Genomic DNA, 20097 nt, shown 5'->3' on the forward strand with positions numbered 1-20097 from the left:
GAGGGCATATTTGAAGAATAGCAAATAATCCATTCTTATTGGGATCTGGAGATACCTTTGAAGTATCTTCCTATGGGAAAAAGTCTAGGAAATTTAGAGGCAACTGAGGTTCTATTTAAACTGACCTAGCAAGATTAACAGTTTTTGATAGGAAGAGAAAAAAAGGAAACAGGGAAAAGAAATTGGAAGTATTAAAGCAAGATATCCTTTTTCTAAATATGCACAACCATATCTATATTATCCCCAAAACCCCACTGAAAAGAATGGTGAGCAACCTGTTGTGTATTGACCTGTGTGAGCCATCTTGTTCTGGTAGAGGAGATGGTGGCCATCACAGATAAGGAATGGGCTGAGCAGGCAGCTTTGGCTCTTTTGGCAAACATGAATTTAACAGACATGACGTCAGAAATAAATCTAGTCAGAAAAAAGAAAAAGAAAAAAAGAAATAAATCGAGCCCCAAACCAAACTGGAAGTAAATATCAGAAAAATGATTCTATTAAAAATGAACTTTAGGGAATTCCCTGGTGGCCCAGTGGTTAGGACTCCATGCATTCACTGCTGAGGGTGCAGTTCAACCTCCGGTCGGGGAACTAAGATCCCACAAGCCACGCGGCATGGCCAAAAAATAAATAAATAGAATAAAACTTTAAAAAAATGAACTTCAAAGAATGAATTAATGGTCTGCCACTTCTTCCTCTACCTTCCCATCCTTTTCCCTCTCCTTTCTGTACAAATCAGGCCAAAAGCCAATTCATGGAGCCAAGCAAGGTTGGTGTCCTTGGTGGGGGTGTGGAACTGTGGTGGCTGAAAGGTGTGAGGAGGGCATCTGGGTAAAAGGTCAGCCAGGTGCAGGTGTCAAAGCCCAAGACAGGTGAGAAGGGCGTCTGTGTGGAGGGTGGCCTGACTGGGATGAGGAGCGTGTCCCCCCCACGGAGAGGGAGACCGGTGTGGTATCCTGAGCATAGTGAGAATGGAGTCCCTGCAGAGGGTTAGCCTGTGGTTGCCAGGCGTTGGAACCCAATGAGGGTAAGATAGCTATCCACATGGGGAAGGGGGAAGGGAGAGGAAGAAAGGAGGCCTAGTGTGGGTGCAGAGATCAAGCTGGGTAAGGAGGCCATCCATTGAAGGAAGGCCATCTGGCACAGGGTGTCAGAGTCAGACCAGGGTGAGGAAGGTGACTGTGCAGGGGATGGTCCAGCTTGGAGCATTGGAGCCCAAGCAAGTCCAAGCATTGGAGCCCAAGGCAGAGCAGCAGCCCAGTGCAAGGTGAGGAGGTGTCCACACAGGGGGAAGGGGTAATCACAGGAGATTATTTATGCACAGAAGGATTGATGAAATATAATAGTCATACTAAGGATAATGGGAGTTACATTTGTTACTGGTAGAGATGGTAGTTACATATATGAATAATGAAAAAACTAGAATGAACTAGTTGGTATTGGATTGAAATTGGAGGTATCAGCATGAACTCATGATTTTGAATATATATAGATATAGAAATATAGATGTAAAATGTGTTTGTGTAAACATAAATGTAAATTTATATACATAAATACATATATACATATACATACATATATTTCATATATTCCCTAGATCTGTCTGCTGAAAGGGCCTAAGAACAGTTGATACCTCAATAGCAATGAGCACATCTAACGCCAAGATCTTAGTTTCTGAATGCCATTCTCTGCCAGAAGGAACCAGAGCTCCTTGGAGAAATGGCTGATTCCAGGGCTGGAGCAGGAAAAGTACAAAATAAGCTTGGACTATCTCATGCAGCAAGCAAGGAAGTGCAAAAGAATGATGGAGTTATGTTAAGAGAATAAAGAAGCCAACTTGAAGAGGCTCCCAGTGACCAAATGTGGAACAGTCTAAGTGTCAAAATAACGACAGTAATGGGTTACTGTCCACTGAATAAAATAGGAATTCCTTGGCTAATAAATTTTAAAAAGAATAACTAGGAAGTATTATGAAGAATGGGATATTTACATAGCCTCAAAGTACTTCCCCACAAAATACTTAATTACAAGGCAGATGCCACCTTAATCAAGTTAGCATCACCAGTGACACGACAAACTGAAGTCATGTGCCACCTAATAGGATACAGTGAGAACGTGGCATCACTTCTCTAATCGTTCCACCAAAGATAACCTATATTTAGTCATCACAAAACCTCAGACAAACCCAGACTGAGGGACATTCTACAAAAATAAGTGGCCGTAATCTTAAAGAGTATCAAGGTCATGAAAGTAAAGCAAAGACTAGGGAACCGTTCAAAATTGAAGACTGAAGAGACAGCTAAATACAACGCACAATTTCTGGGCAGAGGACATTATTGTGACCATTGACAAAATTTGAATGGGGTATGAGGATTATACAGTAACATATCAATGTTAAATTCCTGATTTCGATATTGTACTGGGGTTATCTAGATGAATATTCACTAGTAAAATATACATACTAAAAGTATTTGTGATAACAGGGCATTTTCACAGTTCAGGCTCTGCAGGAAGAAGACTCTGAGTCAGAGTTTAGTGTCCAGGATGTTTATCAGGGAGTGCCTTTGGGATCGACACCTGTGGAATAGAAGAGAAGGAAGCAGGCTTAGACAGAAGGAAAAGCAGGCTGCATATAAGGAAAGCCCAGTAGCCTGAACTGACCCCATGAGGAGCTTTGGGGCTGAAACGGTCCTTCAGCATTGTGCCAAACCAGGCTGAAATGGCTGGGCTTTAAAACCACGCCTTGATCAGTTAATGGATGTAAGCTGTCTCCAAAGGGGTGTGAGCTCTGATAAGGCAGCTCTCTGCTGCCAAAAGCCTAAAGGCTGTCTGCTGACAGTGCCCCAAGTAGCTGGGACAAGAAGTCCCTCTGCAAAGGGAAATCTCAGTGGGTCATCTCCACGTTCGTTCCCTGTGCGGCTCCCGGATCTAATTGTTCATACGCATTGAGGAGTAGCTTCTTCAGGTTTCTGATGAGCCTCTCCTCCTGGGGAAACTTAGAAGAGGAAGGTTTGTAGGACAAACAAACGATAGCCCTCTCTGCTGCAGCTGGTCTTGGGGCTGCAATTGAAACTTACAGCCTCCTTTCTCAACCATCCTTTCTAAATTCCTCTCATTCTCAGCTACCACTCCTCTTGGCCTCAGTGACTTACCTGGCGTCATGATCTAGATTCACATCCCAGAGAGGTCTGGGTTCCTGGTCGCCAGGTCCTTGCTGCATTATTACTATTGCAACTAGGCAAGAGAATAACAAGAAGCACACAAGTAGATCATCCGAGTGCTAAAACAGACTTCCCTACCCTTATTGTATAACAACAGACCTAAGTCCTTCTGATGATCAGGGTTAATACCCCTGCTAAGATGATTCCTCTACTTCCAGCCCACTCATCGCTGGATACTAGGAGCCCAAAGTGCCCAGCAGAAGTTTAAGCTAGTAGTTCAAAGGGACTTTTGCTGTATCCTTGGGTGGAAATATTCCCCTTTTAGAAACAAGATCCTCTGACCCTGCAGGGTTCTGAATCGCAGGAACAGGAAGCATAAATTTCCCATTGGGTCATTGGGAATAATGATAAGCAGGTTTATTCGTACTTCCATAGTTTGCTTCTCAGACCCATGTATTCTTCCTGTTGGGGACACAGCACCAAATAAAGATCTTTGATTCAATGTGTTTAATGTATCCAGGGGGATGGCACTCACAGAGCATTGCATCTCAGCTAACACGTCAGCCATACCTTCAGCATGGCACCCCAATACTCTGTCAGGCCAGAAGCTTCAGGGTGTTGCAGTAAGTGATACAACCAGCAGATACCATTGTCATGGGTCCACTCTCACATCTTTTTACTGTAAATTGGGTCCCCTGGTCTGATGCAATGTTATGTGAAGTCCCCTGCTGGTGGATCAAATATTGTTTAAGCCCAGAGTGAGGCCTGAAGATAAGACTTTTAAATCCTTACCCAGGGCTTCCCTGGTGGCGCAGTGGTTGAGAGTCCGCCTGCCGATGCAGGGGACACGGGTTTGTGCCCCGGTCCAGGAAGATCCCACATGCCGCGGAGCAGCTGGGCCCGTGAGCCATGGACGCTGAGCCTGCGCGTCCAAAGCCTGTGCTCTGCAACGGGAGAGGCCACAACAGTGAGAGGCCCGCGTACCGCTAAAAAAAAAAAAAAAAATCCTTACCCAGAATATTTGTCCATTCCTGTCAGAATGAAACATTCTACCTTTCAGTCAACTTGCCACCAACTTGTTGGTTGGGCTCCTTGAGGAATGGTGCCGTATCAGGAGCTCAGCATTGATCTCTTTTGCTGTCAAGGTGGACATTTGGCAGAGGCAATAACTGATAAGTGGGAACCCATGCTAATGGGCCCAGGATAGCCTCAATGTCTGCCACATGGCCACTTTCTTCAAGTATCCATTGTGCCAGAAATGGTGTGGTCATTGACCAAGGGGGAATCAACTGGCTGAGTCATTTTATATTGAAGGATTTACAACTGCCATTTTGCCTTCTTTTCCATATGCCATAGCTTTTTTGCTCCTCTATTCCTATATTTTGCCATTTTTGTGTTAAAAAGATATTTTCCAATGTAACATTTTAATTTCCCTGTCATATATATATTTGAGTTATTAGTGGTTTCTGGGATTATGATTAACATCTTAATTTATAACAATGTTGTTCAGATTAATACCAACTTAATTTTAATACTATTCAAAAACTTTGCTCCCAAATAGTTCCATTCCCTATACCCTCTTTGTTTTCTTTTGCTTGTACAAACCGATTAGTACCCTTATTGGCTGCCCATCTATTTTTCAGCAAGTGACACCATGTTTTATTAATTATCTCCATAACTCTGCAGGTCAGGGGCCCCTGGTTGCCACTTTGATCTTGCTGCTTATTATCATAATTGCGTCCACATGGTTTCTGACACGTGTGTGACGCCACCTGGTTCAATTATTTCTGGGTTGCATTAACTCCATTGCTAATAAGGAAGTCAGTTTTATAACAGCATCGCCTACCATCATCAGTCCAGCCTGCAAAAGAGAGCCGCTACTGAACTTCATAGTGATTCTGGTGCCCTTTCACCAGCACATTCTTTATTGCTTTGGTAGATGGTGTATCCTCCAGGTCCTCCTATGGAAAAGTCATCTGGTGGGTTTTCTGGCCTGACATAGTATAGCTATACCAACATGCCCACTTCCCTGTGTCCTTTTTCAAAAATTGCGATAGTATTACATACATAAAATTCACCATTTTGAAGTGCACAACTTATAGGTTTTTAGTATGTTCACAAGGTTGGGCAACCATCACCACAAAGAATTTTAGAGTAGTTTCATCACCCCAAAATGAAACCCTGTGTCAGTTAGCAGTCATTCCTTATTCTCCCTACTGACAGCCCCTGGAAACCACTAATTTACTTTATGTCTCTATGAATTTGCCTACTCTGGACATATCATTAAATGGAAGCACACAATATGTGTGGCATTTTGTCTGCCTTCTCTCACTTAGCATAATGTTTTCAAGGTTCACCCATGTTGTAGCATATATCAGTCTCATTCCTTTTTTTTTTTTTTTTTTGCGGCACGCAGGCCCCTCACCGTTGCGGCCTCTCCCGTTGCGGGACGCGCAGGCTCAGCAGCCATGGCCCACGGGCCCAGTCGCTCCGTGGCACGCGGGATCCTCCCGGACCGGGGCACGAACCCGTGCCCCCTGCATCGACAGGCAGACTCCCAACCACTGCGCCACCAGGGAAGCCCCCTCGTTCCTTTTTGTAACTGAACAGTATTCCATTGTACGGGTATAGCAAATTTCATTTACCCATTCAACAGTTGAACATTTGGGTTGTTTCCCCCTTTTGGTTATTATGAATAATGCTCCCTTAAACATTTGTGTACAAATTTTTGTGTGGACGTTATGTTTTCATTTCTTTGGGGAATATACATAGGAGTGGAATTGCTGGGTCAAATGGTAACTTTATGCTTAACTTTTTCAGCAGTTGTCACACCGTTTTCCAAATTGGCTGCACCATTTTACCTTCCCAGCAGCAATGTATGAGGGTTCCAATTTCCCCACAACCTCACCAACACTTCTTTTTCTTTCTTTTCAAAAATTTTTTATTATAGTCATTCTATGGGTGTGAAGTGGTATCTTATTGTGGTTTTGATTTACATTTCTGTAATGACTACTGATATTGAACATATTTTCATATGCTTGTTATCCATTTGTATATCTTTTTTAAAGAAATGACTATTCAAAAAAAAAGAAATGACTATTCAAATCTTTTGTCTATTTTAAAATTGGGTTATTTGTCATTACTGTTGAGTAAAGTTTACATATATATATATATAAATTCTGGATACTAGATTGTTATCAGAATATGATTTGCAAATATTTTCTCCAATTCTGTAGGTTGTCTTTGACTTTCTTGGTGGTGTCCTTTGAAGCACAAAAGCTTTTAATTTTGATGAAGTGCAACTTTGGTTGACTGTGTTTTGTGTCATGTCTAAGAAACCATTGCCTGATACAAGGTCACAAAAATTCACACTTAGTTTTTTCTAAGAGTTTTACAGTGTTAGCTCTTACATTTAAGACTATGATTCATTTTAAGTTAATTTTTGTGTATTTTGGGAGATAAGTGTCCAAACTCTTTCTTTTGCATGTGGATAGCACCATTTGCTAGAAAAAACGATTCTTTCTTCATAGTATTTTTTTGGCATTCTTGTTGAAAATCCACTGCCCATAAATGTGTAGGTTTATTTCTGGACCCTCAATTCTATTCCCTTGATCTACATGTCTATCCTTATACCAGTACCACACTGTTTTTATAGCTTTGTAGTCAGTTTTGAAACTGGGAATTGAACCCTCCACCTTTGTTCTTTTTCAAAATTGTTTTGGCTATTCGAGGTCCCTGACATTTCCATATGAATTTTAGGATCCGTTTGTTAATTTCTGCAAAACAGCCAGCTGGGATTTTGATAGGGATTACCTTGAATCTACAGATCAATTTGGAGATTAATCTTCCAATAAATGAACATGGAATATCTTTCCATTAATTTAGGTCTTCTTTCATTTCCTTCAACAAAGTTTTGTAGTCTTCAGTGTATATGTCTTATTAAATTTACTCCTAGGTATTTTATTATTTTTGATTTCCCTTAGTGTTTTAATCGTTTCCTCTACCATCTGCCAAGACATTTATGGCATTTTGATATCTCTTAGCATGGGTCATCACTTTTTCCATGCTTCATAGGAGCCATCTTACTAGTAAGTTCGCACCAATTCCTGGGGTCTTTTGACGGAGTATAAATCTTATATTTTGGGAGAATGTACCCAAATTGTTTTTGAATCTTATGTTCTATCCCCCTTGATCAAGTACCCTCAGAATCTAGTCCCATGTGTATTCCCCCACCTCCTGCAATCCATGCTGGTTAAATCTTTTCACTCCTTTGGGATATGGTTTCTTTCCTCCCTTCTCAGGCCTAGCATGCCCCCAGCTGGATTATGCTGCCACTTAACCCTAGTTATAGATTTAGTGGACAGGAGGGTTGGTGGGGGACGATCCTGAGGAGACACACGTTGTATTGCAGGAAGAGGCCCTGGTATTGTCTCAAGCTAGGGGAGTGTATGGCTCTTAGTAGAAAAGGGTGGCTCACTTCTGCAGGCTTAGAGGATCAAAAGGAACCTGGGAATATAAGATATTGGGGGGCATCAATTCAAATGTCCCCATCCCATGTGTCAGGGTCTCATTCTTTCCCAACAACAGCCCTGTCCTTGGATTAGGAGACCTAGTTTATTAGTAGTTTAACCTTCTTTGGAGCTTGGCCACACTGATGACCAGTGTGGTCTGGTCCTCAGCCTTCTCTGCACTCCCTCTGCAGGTTATGAAAGCCTCTTTACCAAAGAGACCCTCTGGCTTTCATACTTGGCTTTCAGTTGCCTGCTAGCCACTCTCTTAGCTTTTTGTTTTCTTCTCCTAGAGCTTTAATAGAGCTAAGCAATAACCATCCAATCCCACTGTCCTTATAGTTACTATTTTTTCCATATATGGTATCAACTAATACATTCTCTTTCACTAGTATACTATCCCAATTCACCACTGGTGAAAGTGTTAGTAACTGTACTGTTACCTTATGCCAGGGACTATCTGTGCTCCATCCATCACCAGTGATGAGGTCCTCATACCAGCTGGGTAGTGATCCAGCTTCAAAACCCCATCTTATCATCTGCTTTCTCGATCTCTCCTGGCTCCAACTGTGGCAGTTTGGGTTTTCCAGGAAGCAGACTCTGAGACAGACTTTAGTGTTCAGGATAATTATGAAGGCGAGCTCTTGAGATCCATGTCTATGGGTTGGAGGAAAGAAAACAGAATTGGGCAGAGGAAGATGTTGATCTGAGATACAGGCTGATAAACTCAACTAACCCAATTGGGAGCTCTTGAGCAGAAATGGCCCATTGAAGTTGCCCTCCACAGGGCCAAAATAGCCAGGCCGCTCTATCCTTCCCTTGATCAGTCCTTGGATTTGGGCCACCTGGGAAAGGGGCATCTCCTTGGGCAAGGTAGCTCTCTGAAGATGAGGCCAACCCTGAAGGGAATGACAGTGGACAGATGCTTGTTGACCCCACAGTTGAGCAACAAGTCCTTCCTTGAAGGGTATCTGGTCAATGCATCTCAATTTCCACCACAGGTGTCATGCCAGCAACTTACTCTCGAATTAGTCAGTTAAAAAAAAGTTCATTATGCTATGTGTGCAACTTTTCTGTAAGTTTTAATACTTTCAAAATTTAAAAAAACTTTAAAAAAATGAACATGCTTACATAAATTAAATGTGACTTAGGAAACACCTAGAAGAAAGCCTTCTGTTGCTGATACAAAGAAAGAGGAATGGTGTTGAAAGATGAAAATTCATTTGAATGAGTAAAATATGGATCACCAGAAGAGTTAGTGGGAGGTAAGAATGAAAAGACAAGTTGAGGCTTCATCCTTGCTGATACAACATACTTCAGAATAGGGCGATAACAGAAAATGCTTATTTCATCACAGCTAGACCTGCCTTTAATTTCATCTCACCTCTTCTGAGTAGGTAAAGTCTTTTCCAGATTATCTTTAATAGTTACTGTTTCCTATCTCCCTCTTCCTTTTGCTCCTTTCCTCTCCAAGGCCATCATGGAACTTGGAATGTGAAGATGTGAGTCTTTGCTCAGCTTCCCATACTGGGATGAAGATTATTTTTAAAATTAATCTCTGAGTCACAGAGGGAGGAAGGAAAGAATCATTTTAATCTCTTCCTTTTCCCTCCTTCATAACCTGCTGTACAGCTAAATCATTTTTTAAATCTGTCTTTTTTCCTCTTCTCCAAGAATCACTTGCCTTTTATATTTCCTTTGGAAACAGTATTTATAAACCTTCAGAAGCTTCTAAAACTGGAAGAAATTTTTCTTTGCTGAATGGGCCACCAGCTAAAGGAGATTTCCGTAAGCTGCTTTCATGTAAGTAAATCTATTTCTTATAATACTGATTGTTGGGATCTGAGAAGTTATATACAGTTCCTCCTCCTCCCCTTCTCACTGTGCCATCAGCTGTACCCTGTCTGAACTTTCCCTTCGTGTCTCCTGGAATGCATAGAAGACACTCCTGTTTTCTGTGGGAGATGCAGGCAGAGACTCTTCTGGCCTTCTACCTTTGCAGCATGCTACGGCATGTCTCATGTTTCACTATTTGACCACAATTCTTTGAGGGATAAATAAGCATAGAAACAGTGAAAGCTACATTTAAAAAAAAAAAGTGTTTACAAATTTACATACTAAACGTTGAAGAAAAGCCCTACTTAACTAAGTTACTCAGAAAATGGGGACAAAGTTCTATGTTGGGTAAAGTAGGCACTTAAAGAATATCTGTGGAATGAATTGAATGAAAGAGAGAGCTGCCTTAACTTTAGGAAACCGTGGTTTAAACAGGCAAGCTTCTGGGTGGAGATATTAATAGCACCACTTATTTATACAGTCGTTTAGCATTTTCAGAGTGCTTTCATACACATTATCTCATGAAATCCTTGGAACAAACCTGCAAGGGAGGAGAGGCATTTTTATGATAAGATTAAATGACTTGCCTGTACCCTAACAACTAATAAGTGGCAGAACTGGTGCCAGTATGCAGGTCTGCTGACTACTGTTGGTTCCCCAATACCAGAAGGATTTTTCTGATTTCAGAGTAGAGTCCTCAAGGATTATTGCTAGGGGACTTACTTAAAACTTTTCATAGACTGTTTGAAAGTGGGCTCATATAAGAAAAGTCACAGGGGCTTCCCTGGTGGCGCAGTGGTTGAGAGTCCGCCTGCCGATGCAGGGGACACGGGTTCGTGCCCCGGTCCGGGAGGATCCCACATGCCGTGGAGCGGCTGGGCCCGTGAGCCATGGCCGCTGAGCCTGCGCGTCCGGAGCCTGTGCTCCGCAACGGGAGAGGCCACAACAGTGAGAGGCCCGCATAACGCAAAAAAAAAAAAGAAAAGTCACTAGGCTGAGGTGTCCTTAAGCTCTCCAGAGTAGTAAACACCAAGCAGATCAATCTAAATTGAAGTAAAGGTAAATAAACAAGGCTATGTGAGTGAACAGAAGTATGGCAAATTAGTTTCATTCTGTACTGATTTTGGATAATGCATTTAGGTTGTTAGTCTGAAGGACACTTGAAAGATGAGCTTGGAGCTATGTTTTATTTCAAGAAAGAGAACCATGAGTTATTGTTGACTGTTTCTTAAAGTCATATAGCAATAATTTCCAAGTTCTTAGCCTCCTTGCTAAAAACATGGAAAACAAAACTGAAAGCACTGTTTTGTCCTATATTCAACAAAATGATAATGAAGCTATACCTGGGGTCAAGCATCTAATTCTGCCCCAAAACCTTAAAAAAGAGCCTAGTCAGTATACCAGGTGAGAGAAAAGAGCAACTAAAATAATCAAACAGATCCCCTAAGAAGAAAGTTGCTTTAAAAATAGGAGTAAAGGGCTTCCCTGGTGGCGCAGTTGTTGAGAGTCCACCTGCCGATGCAGGGGACATAGGTTCGTGCCCCGGTCCGGGAAGATCCCACATGCCGCGGAGCGGCTAGGCCCGTGAGCCATGGCCGCTGAGCCTGTGCGTCCGGAGCCTGTGCTCCGCAAGGGGAGAGGCCACAACAGTGAGAGGCCCACGTACTGCAAAAAAAAAAAAAAAAAAAAAAAAGGAGTAAATAAGTGGATATTTGGAGGAAATTCTTATTTACCTTTCTGAAGTTTATGTCATAGAGGGCAATTATAATATTCAAAAACACTTCGTTTTCAACAAACATTTTATTGGGAGGACTCTATATTCAGATACTATGCCCCACACTAGAGTTTACAGTAACACATAGACTTCACAGCCATTGTCAGAGAATACCAGACCAGATGAATCTTTTGTCCAACTCAGCACAGCTTTTCTTGTGTTCTTTATGAATTGGCATCTGGTTTATAGTGCAGTCTCTTGGGTTTGGTTGGTATGTGTTGGTTGCTAGAGACCAATCAACCATGGTGAACCTGCAATCAAGTTCTTCAAGCTGCAAATCTTTAGGACTGGACTCTTCATACCACCCAGAGAATAAAGTGAAGTTATTACTATTAATAACCTTCTCGTTAATGTTGAGTTGTTTATCTGGGTCTTACAGACACCGTCCTTCTCTGTGTTCTCAGCATTTCTTCTGAGCTAAGAAAATAAAGATAGTTCCTGTATGACTGAGTTATGTTCCCAAAAGTTGACTTCTTAGTTGTTTGAAACTGAAAATGCATTTTCCCCAGAGAAACAATGTGACAAATACTGGTAGGTCCTCAGGCTGACTGTTAGAAGCCCATTTAGGCCACAAGCAGCTTGACTATGAGAGGATGAGAACTGTGACCTACAGCATTGTTTCCATGGGAAAATGTGCCCCAGCAGCAGAATAAGGACTTCCTTCCTCCCCCACTTCCTACCTCCATGAGCAGAAGCCAGTGTGTTTACTACAGGAAATGCAGCTCCTGCCTGCGGGCAGCTGGGCACTGCAGCAGCCTTGGATGCCTGATCCATGGGGCAGAGATACTCTCTCACCTCTCCTGACCTAACCCTGTCAGTGAAGACAGTGGAGTCAGGTGTGGAGTCTTTCCCTGATCCACCATCTCCGGAGCAGGGCTGTTGGGATTCTTTGGGGGGGTGGGGTGGGGGGTTCAAAGCTGGCTACATAATTTCTGGGGCCTCTTATTCAAAAAGTAGAAATAAAATGGATGGAGCTAAAGGTATAAAGCCTTTTCCCTTTCTTCTGGTCTCTCTCTCTTGACTTACGGTGTTTAATTTAGATAGTCAATAATCATAACTAATATTTTAAGTACGGAAAAATTAAAAATTTAAGTTGTCAGCATGACTTTTATAATTAATTTTTATATTGTAAGATGCAAATATAGTTTGAAATACAAATATGAGTATTTAACTCCTATGTGAAATCACCAAAATGACACAATTTCTATGTTGCAGCTCCTACATGCATATATATTTTGTTCTCACCAGAGCAGTGGAAAACACTGCAGAAAACTAACTTAACGATTATTACTTCATTTCCTGATACACACATTCAACCAACACTCTCTACCTTTGACTTACTGAGGAGTAAATAAGGGCTGAAAGGACAAAAGAAATGTTTTGGCCTAGGCTGTTAGCTAATATGGGGAAGTAACGCAAGAAAGGATGCAACAGGGTTCCTTGATCATTTGTGCTTCCTAGAACGCCACTGCCTTCTTTCTGCGTTTGAAGCAAGTTCTGGTTCCAGTGGAAAGCATGGCCTCTCAGAGCTATCAGCACCCCCAGTTACTCAGCTGTAGATGTAACAAACCTTATACTCACTTGCTTTGTTTCACTGAACTCCAATGCCTTGTGGGTCCACCAGAATTCTGTGCTCATGGGGCCCTAAGAAAGCTATATGTGAATGGGGTGGCAAGGAACAGTGGACACCCATTGCGCCTCTCTTCTGCTCACATGCATACTCTATTGTCCCATCCAAATGCACTACAAAACATGAGTTCAAAGATAAACTTATTAGGAATTTCAAGATGGCAATAGGAGAGTATTAAACCAAGCATGGGGTGTTTCTGAGCGTGTGGTCCTGCATGATGCCCTGGATATGGGGTGGGGTGGAGGCCAGAGGTGGGGGAGGTCTGTGGTAGCCTAGGGTAGGAATTCACAGGGATAGAGCTACACAGGATGGGCAGATGGATCTTAAGCCTCCTGAGGGTCTGGCCATTTCCCTTTCAGAATACCACTCCTAGGGTATTGCTATAAACAGTGAAGGCTTCAGTCAAGACTCCAGAGATGGGACTTCCCTGGTGGCGCAGTGGTTAAGAATCCACCTGCCAATGCAGGGGACACGGGTTTGATCCCTGGTCTGGGAAGATCCCATATGCTGCGGAGCAACTAAGCCCGTGCGCTACAACTACTGAGCCTGCTCTCTAGAGCCCACAAGCCACAACTACTGAGCCCATGTGCTGAAACTACTGAAGCCCGTGTGCCTAGAGCCTGTGTCCTGCAACAAGAGAAGCCACCACAGTGAGAAGCCCGTGCACCACAATGAAGAATAGTCCCTGCTCGCCACAACTAGAGGAAGCCCGCGCACAGCAACAAAGACCCAATGCAGCCATAAACAAACAAACAAACAAACAAAAGACTCAAGGTGGGTACTGGTCTCTGGGGATGACATCTTCAGGGAAGGTGCTTCCAGTGGTGGTAACTGCCAGCTGGCAAAATATGTCAAATAGAAGGAGATCACATTGTGGAAGGTAGACCTACTGCACCATATTATATACTGGTTGATAACTTGAGCACTCAGAATAACCAATGTAAACACACCTTCAGCATGTTTACTTAGAGTTAACAGATAGTGATTACCTTCTTCCCCAAATGACAGATAGCTTGACTATTTTGGAGTACAAAAAGGAGGGGAATGACCTTGTGTACTGAAAGCTGCTTTGCCCCCACAACTCAAAATATTTATCACTCTGTGGATGGGCTATGGAACACCTTGTCTAATCTTTTATTTGCATTGGTCATGTGCTGGAGGCCCAGGTTGTTCTCAAAAACTGAGGATGTTTATAGAAGACTGTGGTCTCAAGCGTTCAAGTTTCAAAAATACGGACTATCTCCAGAACTCAGGAGCATCTGTTCTCCTTACGCTAATGGGGCTCTCAAGATAGGAGGAGGATGGACAGAGTGAAAATAAGAAAACCTTTGGACCATATTTCCCTAAAGCCAAGAGTGTCACCATCTCTCTGCTCCTCTTAAAAAGTATGCGTGTAGGTGTGTGTATGGCAGGCGGGAGCTACAACTATTGTATTAGTCGTTTAATTCTACCATTTCTACAAATTTATCCGACTTCCACAAAATACTGACTTTCAAGGCAGATAAATTACACGGAGGATCCTTTGATTACTTGTTATTTTTGTAAAATTACCCCAATAGGTATTTCCCAGTACATTTACGTATTTAGTTATATAACCATTATTCAAAAAGTAAGTGTAGGGACTTCCCTGGTGGCGAGGTGGTTAAGAACCCGCCTGCCAGTGCAGGAGACACGGGAAGATCCTGTCCGGCAAGATCCCACATGCCTCGGAGCCTGTGCGCCACAACTACTGAGCCTGCGCTCTAGAGCTCGCGCGGAGAAGCATGCGCGCCGCAATGAACAGTTGCCCCTGCTCGCCGCAACTAGAGAAAGCTCGTGCACAGCAACGAAGACCCATGCAGCCAAAAATAAATAAATAAATATATAAATAAAAAGTACATGTACAGATTGTTTCAGAGATTTTGTTACAAGGAAAGCCAGGTTTTGTCTAAAAAATTTAAGTAGTTTATTGCAGCTTTCCTACAAAATCCTATTTACCATAGCCTAAGAGAATGAAATACTGTTTACAAAGTGTTTACCTGAAACACGTTACTTGATAAATGCTATTACCATTCTCCCAAGGAGTAAGCTCTTTGCTGCCCCATCACGTTAAATGTAGGACCCTTGATCTTCATTTACAGGTGTCTCTCGCTTCAAAAAACCTTCATGTGATCTGCCTCTCGTTGAACTTTAGATACAGCTTCACTGGATCTTGACTGAAAACATTCTCTTCATAATCTTTAACTACAGTCAATCCTCATTATTCGCAGATTGCTTGCGAATTTGCCTACTTGCTAAAATTTATTTGTAACCCCTAAATCAATACTCACAGCATTTCTGACATGCAGAGTGGTGAAAAAATTGTTGCCCTCTGTGCATGTTCCCATTGAGGTTGAATGAGGCAACACTCTGCCTTCTTGTTTCAACTCTCACTTTATAAACAAATGTCCTTTCTGTGGTCTAGTTAGCACCATGTTTTTTTGCATTTTTTGCTTTTTTGTTGGTGATTTAGCTGTTTAAAATGGTCCCCAAGCATAGTTCTGATGTGCTGGCTATAAATGTAAGAAAGCTGTGATATGCCTTTCGGAGAAAGTATGTGTTAGATAAGCTTCATTCAGCATGAGTTACAGTGCTATTGGTCAGAGTTCAATGTTAATGAATCAACAACATATATTAAATAAGATGTCTTTAAAGAAGCACACATAAAACAAGGTTATGTATTGACTGGTTGGTGAAAACATGACCAGAGGTTTGCAGGAAAGTAATCCTGTATTTCCCTTAGAAGCAATGGTTCAGCAGTTACTAATTCAGTGCTCAAAGTGACTTTACAGAACATAATTACCACAAACAACAAGAATCAACTGTACTTGGCAACCAATTTCTTCAGTGGAAAGTTCTTTTGTTTACAAATCAAATTACAATGTGTTCTTTTAGAAACCATGTCTAGGAATGCAATCATTTTAAATTGAGAGTATAAACATCAACACATAGAAGCTTCTATCAATAGTTAGAGAAGACCTCGGATGTTATCACCTCTTTGCAGGTCCCTCCTCCCCCCAGCAATTTCTTTTATAGCATCCCTGACAGGTGGCCATTGTTTTCTGACTGAATGCTTCCAGTGATGTAGCGCTCTTCACCAGGAGGTCCTGTCCACTGTAGCTCAGTTCCAATATCCAAAACTGTCCTTTCTTACACTGAGTCAAAATCTTTCTCTCTGTAATAGCCCTCCTGGTGGTCTTAGATTTGAACTCCAGTGCAACATGGAATAAATCTACTCTCTTCTCTGCATAACAACCCTTCAGCAAATTGCTTTTCTGCAGGTTAAGCAGACCCAATTCCCTCATCTTTTCTTCAGAGAAAAAATGGTTTCCACACTCTTCCTAGATGTCTCTTCCTAATGAATTCTGATTTGTTATGCAAGGTAGCTCTTTTTATGTGGTATCTATATTTGAACACATGAGTTCAGAAATCCTGAGCTGAATAGCATAGGTCTGGTGCCCCCGTGAACTGAACACTGTTTTGCATTAACACAGTCTACATTTTGTTAGTTGTTTGGTGACAGCTCACACTGCATGAATATCTGTAACTTATAGTTACATTATCAGGTCAAGCTGTTCCCCAAATCCTGGCCCCTTTCAAATGATTTTTCTGAACAAAGATACTACACTTTATATTTATTGCAGCCAAATGTCATCTTCTTTAAAAGAAAAATCATGATTTTGAATTACTATTCTGTCATCATATTCTGATCTGAGTTCTATATCTTCCTCAAATTTGATATCTTAACTCAAAACATTGATAAAAATATTGCTCAGGTCTGGACAAAGGAGGACAAATCTGCATTGCTCTTCTTGAGAATTTGAGGCCTCAAGATTAATGTCACTCCAGTAATTAGCACTCTTTGAATCAATTCTCTGCAATTATCTAAACCCATATTTCTCAATCTTATCCACAAAAGTGTCTTGACTTTTTGAAATGACCAACATCTTTGTTTAGTAATGTAATAATCCTATCAAGAAAGGAAGTGGTATTTCTTTGTCATGATTTATTTGACAAGAAGCCATGATGACTCCTATTAACTGTTACATTTTCCCTAACATATCGTGTTCAATGATTTACATTAGAAAATTTCCAGGAATTGGCATCAAGCTTAGTGGTCTTATTTCTAAAATCCGCTTTTCCCTTCATCTTGAAAATCAAGATATTGACAGTTTATTTTCATGGGAAGATGGTCATCAGAATGGAAAAAGATAAAATAAGTAGTCTAATGAGGGAATTTAAACTCAAATAGGCAAAATGGGAGCAACTGGGTAATTCAAGACTTTCCCCTCGTGGAGTCCAGTTGATCTGGCTCCAAGAATATCACTTGTATTGTCATCCCCTTTCTGTGCCCAATCGAGACACATTCTCTCACTTTCTCTCATGCTTAAACCAGAGTTTGGATTGGGTTTTCTGCCACTGTAACAAAAGAATTCTGACTTATACAGGAAAGGGCTCCTTAAAGGACATTAGAGTATTGTTACCAGTGTAAAGCAGACTGGATACAGAGCAGAAAACAACAATGGATCCTCCTGCCCTCTTCCTGTTGCCAACCTCTTGCTCATCTAATCTACCCTTCCCATTCATAGCAGAATTATCACTCTAAAATACTAGGTGAATCATCTAAATTCCTCTCCTTCTGCCTTTAGCATAAATCCAAAAGTTCTGGCATCCAAATAAGGCCTTCTCAACTGGTGCTAACTTGCCTTCATTCCCCCAGGCCTGTAAGACTTTTTACCAAAGTGTGCCCAGCACATTCATGACTTTGTACACTCTGCCCTCTCATCCTGAAATTTCTTTTTTCCTCATACTTCCTGATGGAATCAAGCCCAGCTCAAATGCTCTGTCTTCTTGTTGGAACTTTCCTGATGTTCCCAGTCCTTTATGAACTGTTCCTTCCAACAAGAGCAGGTAATTTGCATCTCTGTTAGGGACGCACTAATCTCAAGCTGCCTTATGGGGTACTTTACCTGTTCCTTTCCTGCATTCTTCCACTACAACAGTGGCTTTCAAACTCTTTTTAACAATAACATAGCTCATAGCAATAATGAGCAATAAACAGTGCCACTGTAATCCAACTGGCACATTTATAGATACCTTATAGTTCAACAATTTTAAGAAGTACTTCCTCCATTTTAATATCTCTGAGATCAGGATGTAGCAATAGGGTATCATTATTTTGAGTTTTCGCTTTCTTCATAGTACATAAAATAACGGTCTGTCATAATTGATGACATTTTAGATTTGTTGGAATATGATACATAACCAAAACAAAAGTTTCACAAAAGTGTTTACCCTTTGTTATAGACTATGGTCTCTAGTTTGGTTTTATTTTCTCTATTTCATTAAGAAAAAATGCAGATCATAATCCATCAAAATGATTTCACTGTGTATGGCAGTTTGAAAAACTGAGAACTTAAGACTACTTACAGCCGCACAATAGGATTAAGAACTAAAACCGACTACCTCAACATGACTTTACAACCCTAACATCTGCATAAACATGACTTCAATCCCAAGAAATTCTTGTCTGAAAAAATGAAGTTGCAAGTAACTTTATTGCAGTTTCAAGAACTTCCTCAAAGTCCATTTGACTGAACAACAGACTACAACCGACCTAGCCTTCATCAGGGTAAACAGCCCCTTCTCAACAAAATTACTCTTGCGTTTATCAAACCATTGTTGACTTTTCTAGGTTTGCTTCAAAACTCTCTCCCTCCTTGTGTCTACTAATCCTAAAAGATTATATAACAAATTTAGTCCCATCTCAATCACGCTTTCATTGAAAGACTTGTCTTAAATTAATCCTGACCCTCTGAAACCATCCCACTCTTGACCTCCCTCTTTGAGATGCTACTAAGACTCTGTCAACACAGTGGTTTCTCTTACCTCCTGTAAGGAATACATTTGTCTTTGCTTGATCAACAGGTTATTTTGGTGGTCTTTGACGGAAGTTAAGAGCTGACACATTATAACCTCCTTGAGCGAAGGCACAGTACTTATCCTCTACCCCCTCCTCCTAGTGATCAAACATTGATGGATGGGGGAGGAAAAGATGTCTTAGGAATCTCAGGGGAGCCTAGAGCAGGGGCTGCAGGGATGTACAATGGTCACAGGGAAGGAGCTCTTGTTGCAGAAAGGCTGCATCCAGAAATAAGAAATCCTGTGGTTAGGACAACCTTCCCCTTTCTCTTGGTTTTGTCTACTCACTGTGCCCTCCACACCTGGTATTCAGATGGTATTGTTTTAAATATAAAAAATATAAAACATTCAAACTCCATCCCAACCACTTAATTTCAAGCCACTATGTTACCTTTGAAGTGGTCTTTGCCTCGTGCTTGAAGCTTCAGGATGCGCATAATAATGGATAAAGGGCTGCCAAACGTTTGGTTCTCATCAGGAATGGTGAATAAGTCATTGAAAAAATATGTTGACCTGCGTCTCTAATTTTATAAATACCTACATACAATTCACATAAACACTAGATGGCTTCTCGGATTCAGTAAGCCATGATGGATAAAATAAGCTTGCTTTTCGTCCAAGTGAGCCCAAGAAGGCACCAATCTACGTTTCCCACTTATCTCACAGTACATTTCTGCTCAAATTCTACACTTCCCTCAAACTGGCCTAGTCCCAGTTCCTGCAACAAGCCAGGTGCTCTCCTCTTCCCTGTCTTTGCTCATTCTGTTCCCTCCGAAGGAACAGCCATCCCCTCACCTCCTCTGGTTTCATGGGCTCCTCATTTAGCTGAAAGGTCACCAGTGGCAACCTCATTTAGAAGCCTTCCTTAGCACCTGACCTTTAACGGTTTGCCTTGTTCGATGGCTGCTGCTTTCTAGCCCATATATCTTCAGGTCCAGCCTCCCAGTTCCCCGGAGACGGGGACAATGGCCTATTCCTCTAGGTTGTCCAGTACCTTGCACGTAGTAGGTACGCAGTAAACGCTCGCAAAGAGTTTGGTCACTTCGCCCTCTAATGCTGGGGCACGTAGAGCGAAGAGGGCCCGTCTGTTTACCTCCGCGCCAGCCCCCCGGCCTGGCCCAGTCCGGCCCAGTCCAGCCCACCCCACCCCACCCCACGCGAGACGCCTGACGAGCCCGCGTGCCTCTCCTGCAGCCCCTGCACCGCGCGGAACCCAAACACCGACGTTGGAAATTCCGGCGCTGGCCG

General features: G+C 42.0%; 1 protein-coding gene and 1 long non-coding RNA gene across 4 annotated transcripts in view; one reads left to right on the top strand and one right to left on the bottom strand.

Moving 5' to 3' along the window:
* Positions 1-362: 362 nt before the first annotated feature.
* On the bottom strand, positions 363-19944 carry LOC132521029 (uncharacterized). 3 transcript variants are annotated; one of them, XR_009540694.1, is made up of 3 exons: positions 19844-19944; positions 8113-8326; positions 363-2577 (listed from the first exon to the last, which is right to left on the bottom strand). It is a non-coding gene; the product is annotated as an uncharacterized LOC132521029 (long non-coding RNA). The 3 variants fall into 3 exon arrangements; XR_009540693.1 differs by having other exon boundaries at positions 19241-19937; XR_009540692.1 differs by lacking the exon at positions 19844-19944 and having other exon boundaries at positions 8113-10392.
* The window catches only part of MAPK6 (mitogen-activated protein kinase 6), a 45994-nt gene continuing 35298 nt past the window's right edge, over positions 9402-20097 (top strand). The window contains exon 1 of the mRNA XM_060150017.1: positions 9402-9472. The gene's annotated coding sequence lies outside the window, so the exon portion shown is untranslated. The remainder of the gene's footprint in view (positions 9473-20097) is intronic.

Source organism: Lagenorhynchus albirostris, chromosome 1, assembly GCF_949774975.1.
Source record: "Lagenorhynchus albirostris chromosome 1, mLagAlb1.1, whole genome shotgun sequence".
Lineage (NCBI taxonomy): Eukaryota > Metazoa > Chordata > Mammalia > Artiodactyla > Delphinidae > Lagenorhynchus > Lagenorhynchus albirostris.